At 39.6% G+C, this 7,239-nt stretch overlaps 1 long non-coding RNA gene across 2 annotated transcripts; it reads left to right on the top strand.

Annotated features, from left to right (window-relative positions):
- Positions 1-915: 915 nt before the first annotated feature.
- Positions 916-7,052, top strand: LOC112487867 (uncharacterized). Of its 2 annotated transcripts, XR_003051364.1 has the most exons (5): positions 916-1,162; positions 1,235-1,519; positions 2,829-2,927; positions 4,989-5,090; positions 5,188-7,052. It is a non-coding gene; the product is annotated as an uncharacterized LOC112487867 (long non-coding RNA). The 2 variants fall into 2 exon arrangements; XR_003051363.1 differs by having other exon boundaries at positions 916-1,519.
- Positions 7,053-7,239: the final 187 nt, after the last annotated feature.

Raw genomic sequence — 7,239 nt, forward strand, 5'->3', positions numbered from 1 at the left:
TCTCTCCTCCGCGAAACTATTGTGTATTTACTGCCCTGTTTTCAGGACTCGGTGATATTTACACAGAGGACTGAGGAGCAGGAGGAGCAGGAGGAGCAGCAGCAGAAAGGGACGCGCTCCTAAAAAACCCGGGAGACGTTTTAAACCCCCTCCTCTCCCTCTCTCTCTCTCTCTCCCTCTCTCTCTCTCCGTGCGCCGCGGATGGAAAATCCGAGGCTGTGAAATGTGAATTCCTGAGCCGGTGGCGGCTGGGAGCTGTGGAGACAGAGGGGGAGGAGGGGGGAGGAAGAGGGGAGGAGGAGGAAGAGGAAGGGAAGGAGAAAGACCATACTTGACTGCCCTCTTTAGGGAGGCCTGGAAACTGTCCGTCGACAGAGATGTTTGGAGACGGTTCACGGAGAAAGTTCCAGACCGATGAACGGCAGTGATGACGTAACGGCGACAGAAATGTAAAAAAAACATGACGTCAGAGCCTGTTTAGGGAGGAATCTTTGGTGAAACTGATTTAACTTTCAGTTCCTGTTTTTATTCTTTAAATAATGGATGGAACTTCAAAATAATCCACACTGAGACCGACACACACACACTCTCTCTCTCTGTCTCTCTCTCTCTCACACACACACACACACAGTTCGCCTGTTGCTTCGTAATATATGTATAATATATTTTTTAATTATTTCAACTCTGTTATGTGTTTGAACAGGAACTCAGTTCTTTTGGTACTTTATCAGGAACTGTTTGAATTCACGGTCACCGTTTTTTCGTACTTTTTGGCGCGGAATGTTTTGGGTTTGTGATTTTTTTATTTATTTATTTTTTGTCTTTGTGTGTGTGTGTTTCTGGTTGTGGGGACCTGGAGTTAATTATTTATTTTTTGGTCAGATTAGAGAGTGTGTGTGTGTGTTAGTGTGTGTGTGTGACCTACATTTTACGGCCCTGACGTTGGAGTGACTTTTGTTTTTTGTTTTTTTGCTTCGTTTTTTGTACAAAAAAGTTTGACTGGTGCTGATTTACACACACACACACACACACACACGCTGTGACCGTGCAGTGAACTGTCAGAGTAATGGATGGAGCAGAAATGTGTTCCAGAGCAGTGGAGGTGCCCGGACAGGCCTGTCTCCTCCTTCACCTCCTTCTCCTGGAGGAGTCAACAGCGCAGGTATTTGTGCTCCTTCGTTGGAACTAATTTTAATAATAATAATAATAATGTCAGTACTAACAACAGTTCCAGTTCCTGTCCCTGTTTCTCCGCAGCACCTCCTCAGTCCTGTCCAATCACAGCCGAGCTGCAGCCAAATACTGACCGAGAAGCTCACGTGACTTTGAGGCCTGTGTCTTTAAATGTTCTTCTTCGTTTGTTGACTTTTTGTTGACCAGTGTGTGTTTTTGCTGTGACGTCATGTGTTTGTAGTGATTTCTTTCAGGCTCGTTCACAGGTATCGTTTCCTGAAACTTCGTGTTTCTGAGACTCGACTCACTGTTCGGGTGAAGACGTTCATCTCCGGCTCTGTTTACGGTCAGAATTTTGACTTTACGTCAGTGTTTCGACCGTTCAGACGGGTGGAAGCTAAAGCAGCTAATGTGAAACAATAGTTATTTTAATGTTGCCGTAAATTATTAGCTGCTGACGTAAAATTTATAGGCTGTGAAAATACAACCCACGGAACCTGAGCCGCTGTATTTAGTCTATGTATATTTTATTGAAGAAAAAAAAGATAATTTTATTTCTGCTTAAAGGTTAAAAATAATGTTACTAATAATTATGGTGATTTAATCGTTGATTTAATTGTTGATTTAAAGGTTCGTTGTTTTATTTCATTATAAACCGTCGTGTTTTACCTTAAAACTCAACAACTATTATTCTAAGATTTTTTTTTAAATTATTAACTATTTAACGAGAAAAAGAGTTTTTTAAAAATAAGAAAATAAAAATCTGTCAGAAGTTAAATGTTGAATCTGGGTCAAAAAATGTCCAGAAGATTCCAGCGTGATCACAGGCCTGTACTTGTATTTAAACCTTGTTTAAACCATGTTATCACGTGATCATTTTTAAAATTCCACAGTGAATTTACGCATTTACTTTCAACGTTAAAATTAATTATTGAATGTGATTTATTTTAAAACATAGTTTTTTAAAAAAAAAAACAATTTGTTCAATGTATAATGTCAGTCTCTGTTCAGCTGCAAAAACCTGAGTAAATTATATATATATTAAAATGATTAATTTTAAAACAAATAATAAAACATAGACATAAAACATCAGATCAAAATCATTCACAATTGAAATTGTTTTTATTTAAAAAAACATAAAAAGAAAAGTAAAATTCCTCAAATTATTTTAAAGAATTTGGGGTTTTTTGTTTGTTTTTTAAATGGAAATTTTAGAAAAACAATAATATTTTTTCGTCCAATCAGGATTTTACCTTTAAAAGATCATCGTTATTTTCACCTCGTCTGTGACTGAAACATAAACTCAGTTCAACAGAAAAGTCAACGTCGTTTATTTATTTATTTTCCCTCAGAATTAAACATATCATTGACCGGTGACTGCACCGTGGAGGAGGCCGTCGACTCCACGAGCAGCTGACGGTTAAACATGAACCGTCGCGCCGCTCCATTAACTCCAGCCTCCAGATGAGGACGGGATTATCAGGCCTGACGTGTGGATTATAATCTGACGGAATGGGAAATACTTTAAATGAAAGAAATCGGAGTTGCATTAATTTAACACAACCTAAAAAAACATTATGAAAATATAATATATTTAGACTGTAGTTATTGATGGAAGTTTTTACCCTGTTTCTTTCTTTCTTTTTTCTTCCCAGACTCGTCTCTCCTGAGGTAAAACCTCCTCGGTGATGAGTTCACTGACCCTGCGTCCAGTCCACAGATGGTCAGCGGGGATTTCATGTCAGAGAATGTCGGTAACGTTCACTCTTTAAGTACCTAAAAAAAATCAACGACAAAAAACTCAGTTTTGTCACTGACAGGATTCACAGTTAGTCTTGGATTCAAACATCTACAAAAATGTTTTTATGTTTTTTAAACAACTACTACGTTACAAGGCTTTTTTTATTTTATACATATAAATACATACATATATATCTATATATTTATATTTATTAATACATAATATTCGTGTTCCATCCTGGTCACATTTGATCCCATAATCCACCAGCAGACTGCGTCATCTTTGCACTGATACATTCAGAATCCATAAATATTACTAATATGTTCAGAGTATTTATATATATATATATATATATATATAACATAGTACTCCGTGTATAAAAAAAACAAATCTGGGAAATACTAAAATAACTCTGTATAGTGACAGACATTACATGTAAATAGCAGCAGCAGCTCTACTGTGACGTCAACACTTTTTGAACTGCAGCACGATGGGAGAAAAGAGATGAAGACAAAAAGAAAAAAAACTTTTTTTTGGTTTTTTTTTATCATCCTTTCTTCAAAAACTGCATCCTCAAAGGTCGAGCAGCAGCTGGGCCTGAAACAAAAGGAGAAAGGAGAGAAAAACAAAACAAGATATATATATATATAGGAGAGAGAGAGAAGGAGAAAGAGAGAGAGAGAGAGGCAGGGACTGTTGAGCTGGGGCCATTTTGGATGTCATCTGTCTCCTTGACGACGGGGCCCCGGCCCTCAAAGGCCCCTTGGGCGCAGGGATTGTTTGAGAAGAAGCCGCTATTTTCTGCAGCATCATTTATCACTGTCACCACATAATGATTCCCCTCGCAGCTCCTTATTGATGTTTGTAATTGCATTATCTCATAAGGGGGGGATGATCAATGGAGCCGAGAGGAGCACGGAGGGGTCAGGAGATGCCGGCTCGCTGTTTGTCCATTTAATGCAGGCAGAATCTCATTATCTCTGCTGCTGCTGCTGGAGGAGGAGGAGGAGGAGGAAGGAGAGAAAACAGCTCGGTTCATTTGTCTAACCTCCAGCCACCGTGGATTTAAAAAAAAAAAGAAAAAGAGAAAAAGAAAAAGAAACGGGACAAAGTCACGTGGTCATCAATCGATCCCATTAAATCTTTGGTAAAAAAAAAAAGAGGTTTTGGGTTCGGAACGGGGGGGTGCAGGGGCTTCTTCTTGGGGGGTACGGACTCATGAGATCCAGTTTCTGCCTCATGTCGCGCCGCGTGCGCACGAATCTTTTACCACGAGCCGTTTATTAAAAACAACCAGCGGTGAACGTTGACGAACGGCGCTGTGACGTAGAGGGAAAGAAAGGCTTTTATTGGATGTCATGGACATGACAGTAACAACATGTTTTAATATTTCATTTCTGTTTATATTTTTTCGTTCCTGTGACGTATAGATATAAATATCGACGATAGAAATCTTCGATTTTACCACTTAAAAATCTCTCCCCTCACAGTGTTTGATATGACATTTTTACTGCCGACCTATAAATAATAACTAACTGTAAATAAATGAACTGCAGATATAAATAATAACAGGCCACGTCACAATTTCTTTAAATAAGTTTCAAGCTTTTTTTATGATAACATTAATGGTTTTCGTTTTTCTACAAAAAACCAACAAACAAAATAAACAGAGAAGTTTCATTTGAGAATCTTAAAAAAATGTGAGTTGAAAATCCAACATTTTTCTCCTAAAATGTTTTTATTTCCTGTTGTAAAACACAAAGTTAAAGAGAGAAAAAAATAAAATTTTCTGTTCAAATCTTTTCATTTTCAGCTGCTGCTAACTCTGCTGCTGCTGCTGCTAATTCTGCTGCTGCTGGTGAACTTTCCCCGTCAGCTCTTTCTCTGTGCCAGGATGTGACCTCACTGCTGCAGCTTGACTAAGCATTTAAACCCAACTGCATTTCTCTAATGGAACTCCACTGTGTCACAGCCCTGATGGATGATAACAGTACTGCACCACTTATTCACTTTTAGCAGCACTTTAATATTCTTTAAATGTTTAATGTCATTTTTCTACTGTTTTTTTTTTCAGTCGTTGCTGCAGAAAATTAGTGAAATAAAACTTTTACCTGGAACGGAGGTGAGCGCTCATCGTCAAGACCTTTGATTGGACGTCCATCTGGACCGCAGGCAGGTCAGTGACAGACACACATTACTTTGAAGAAGCCACATCATTTGTATCTAGGGCAGAAAATAGTGAAAATGAACGTTTCCTTCTGTCTACTGTTAAGGAGAGGAAGAGGAGGAAGAGGAGGAGAGTGGAAGGCCGTGAACCTCGGAGTCCCTGCAGGCGAGACTTTGCAGACGTTAACGCTCTGCTCTGCACAATTTATGGAGCATAGACAGTTTATAAGGAGCAGCAGAGTCTATCAGAGAAGCAGGAGGAGGAAGAGGAGGAAGAGGAGGAGGAGGAAGGCGTTCATGCAGGATGGAGCAGGGAGAACCACTGCTCTGACCAAATATGTCTTGTGTGAAATGTTGTGACTCTTCATCACTCAGTTTGAGTCGGGATATGACATCACTGATGACATCAGTGATGACATCAGTGATGACATCAGTGACGACATCAGTGATGACATCAGACGATACCAGTTAGTATCATTTTTGGCTAAAGTTTTCCACTAACTCCTCCTTTCATTTCAGCTGAAGGAGCCGAGGAGTCGACGGTGAATTTCATGTTTCATGTCCCGTTCACCTGGACGTCATTTTAACTTTGGTAAGATACAGATTTCATGGCTATAATTTTCACCTCTTTTTTTCTCATTTTTGTTGTTTTACGTTTTTGTCATTGCGGTTGTTAAAGATCGGACGTCGTTATTTCACTCTCCCCAAAATCACGATTGGTTTTGACCGAAAATATGACGACAAGGTGTTTGCTGCAAAACAGTCGCAACAAAAAGTGTCAGAAGTTTGGAACTGGGCGGAAGATGAAAGTGACCCCCCCCATCCCCCCCACCTCACCACCCTCACCCTCACAGGCCTGACATCTGTCAGTAGTCGCCGGGCGACTTGTTATGCTAATGAAAGATTGATTCTCAGGAGACGCCAACAGTTTAAACCGCTGGTCAGTCTGACGTCCACGTAGACGTCATCGGTCTCTGTGGACGGCCAGGTTCTTAGACCCGTTCTCCAAAATGTCATTTAAATAATGGAGCGCTGATGTCAGTGAGAGAGAGAGAGAGAGAGAGAGAGAGAGAGAGAGTGAGAGAGTGAACATGAGGCTGTTTCAACAACAGCTGAGTTTATGTTGTTAAATGTAGCGTGAAAGACACAGAGGTTTCACACCAGTGTGACCAGCCTCTGGGGCAGGGACCGTTTATGTCCAGTTGGGAATTCCTCCGCGGGCCTGTTATCACACACACATCTATCTGATGATCAATTATCAAGTCATTAAAAGTCGTTATGGAGACAGTACTGACTAAACACAGGCTTGTCACCGCTGACTGTTTCTGATACAGCCGTGTACTCGTTGTTGTGACTTTCACGTGAACAAGACAAAGATGTAAAATGGACGACTGTTCTGATTGCGTTTCAAACTGAGAGAGAGAAAAAAACAATGTTATATTTAGATTTACAATATTGTAAAAAACATAACTGAGCGAGAAGAGAAAACACTTGGAGGCCATTTTATCAAACTCTAAAACATAAACAGATGCCGTTTGTTTTAACAGCCTCCGTTGACATCAGCCAGCTCTTCTCTTGTCTGGGTCTGTGACCCTGAGAGAACAGGACCACCGTTGACCTTGGCTTTGCTCTGTTATGGCTTGGCGCCTGTTAACGGTGGCCGTGAGTTGTAGCCTGGTGTTAAACTGTGATCCAGCCACAGTCAATGTTTATGTCCACCTATCAAATGCAATGTGTTTATGTTATATGGCATTATGGACAAACAGGCACTCTGAAAGGATGAAGTGTGAGTGTGGTCCAAGACCAGAGCAGAGGGGGTTTATGGTCCGTTAGAGAGGGCAGAAATCTCAAGTGCCAATCCGAGAGACAAATGGCTGATATAGTTTTCTGTTTGATTTCAACATCTGACCAAAAAAGTGGGATTTTAATCAAAATAAATTAAAAATGTGTGTTTAAAACTCCAAAAATATTTTATATGAATATTTGAAAAATCACCAACAACATGCCTTACCATCGTGAAAAAAATTCCCAGAAATGCCTTAAAATTCAAGATTATGTCCTAAAACATGCCAAGTGAATATTTTGTGTTTAAAACTCCAAATATAATAAATTAATTAATAATATATAATATGAAATATTTTTGGAGTTTTTAACACAAA

The sequence above is a fragment of the Cynoglossus semilaevis genome, chromosome 12 (assembly GCF_000523025.1).
Source record: "Cynoglossus semilaevis isolate Cse_v1.0 chromosome 12, Cse_v1.0, whole genome shotgun sequence".
Lineage (NCBI taxonomy): Eukaryota > Metazoa > Chordata > Actinopteri > Pleuronectiformes > Cynoglossidae > Cynoglossus > Cynoglossus semilaevis.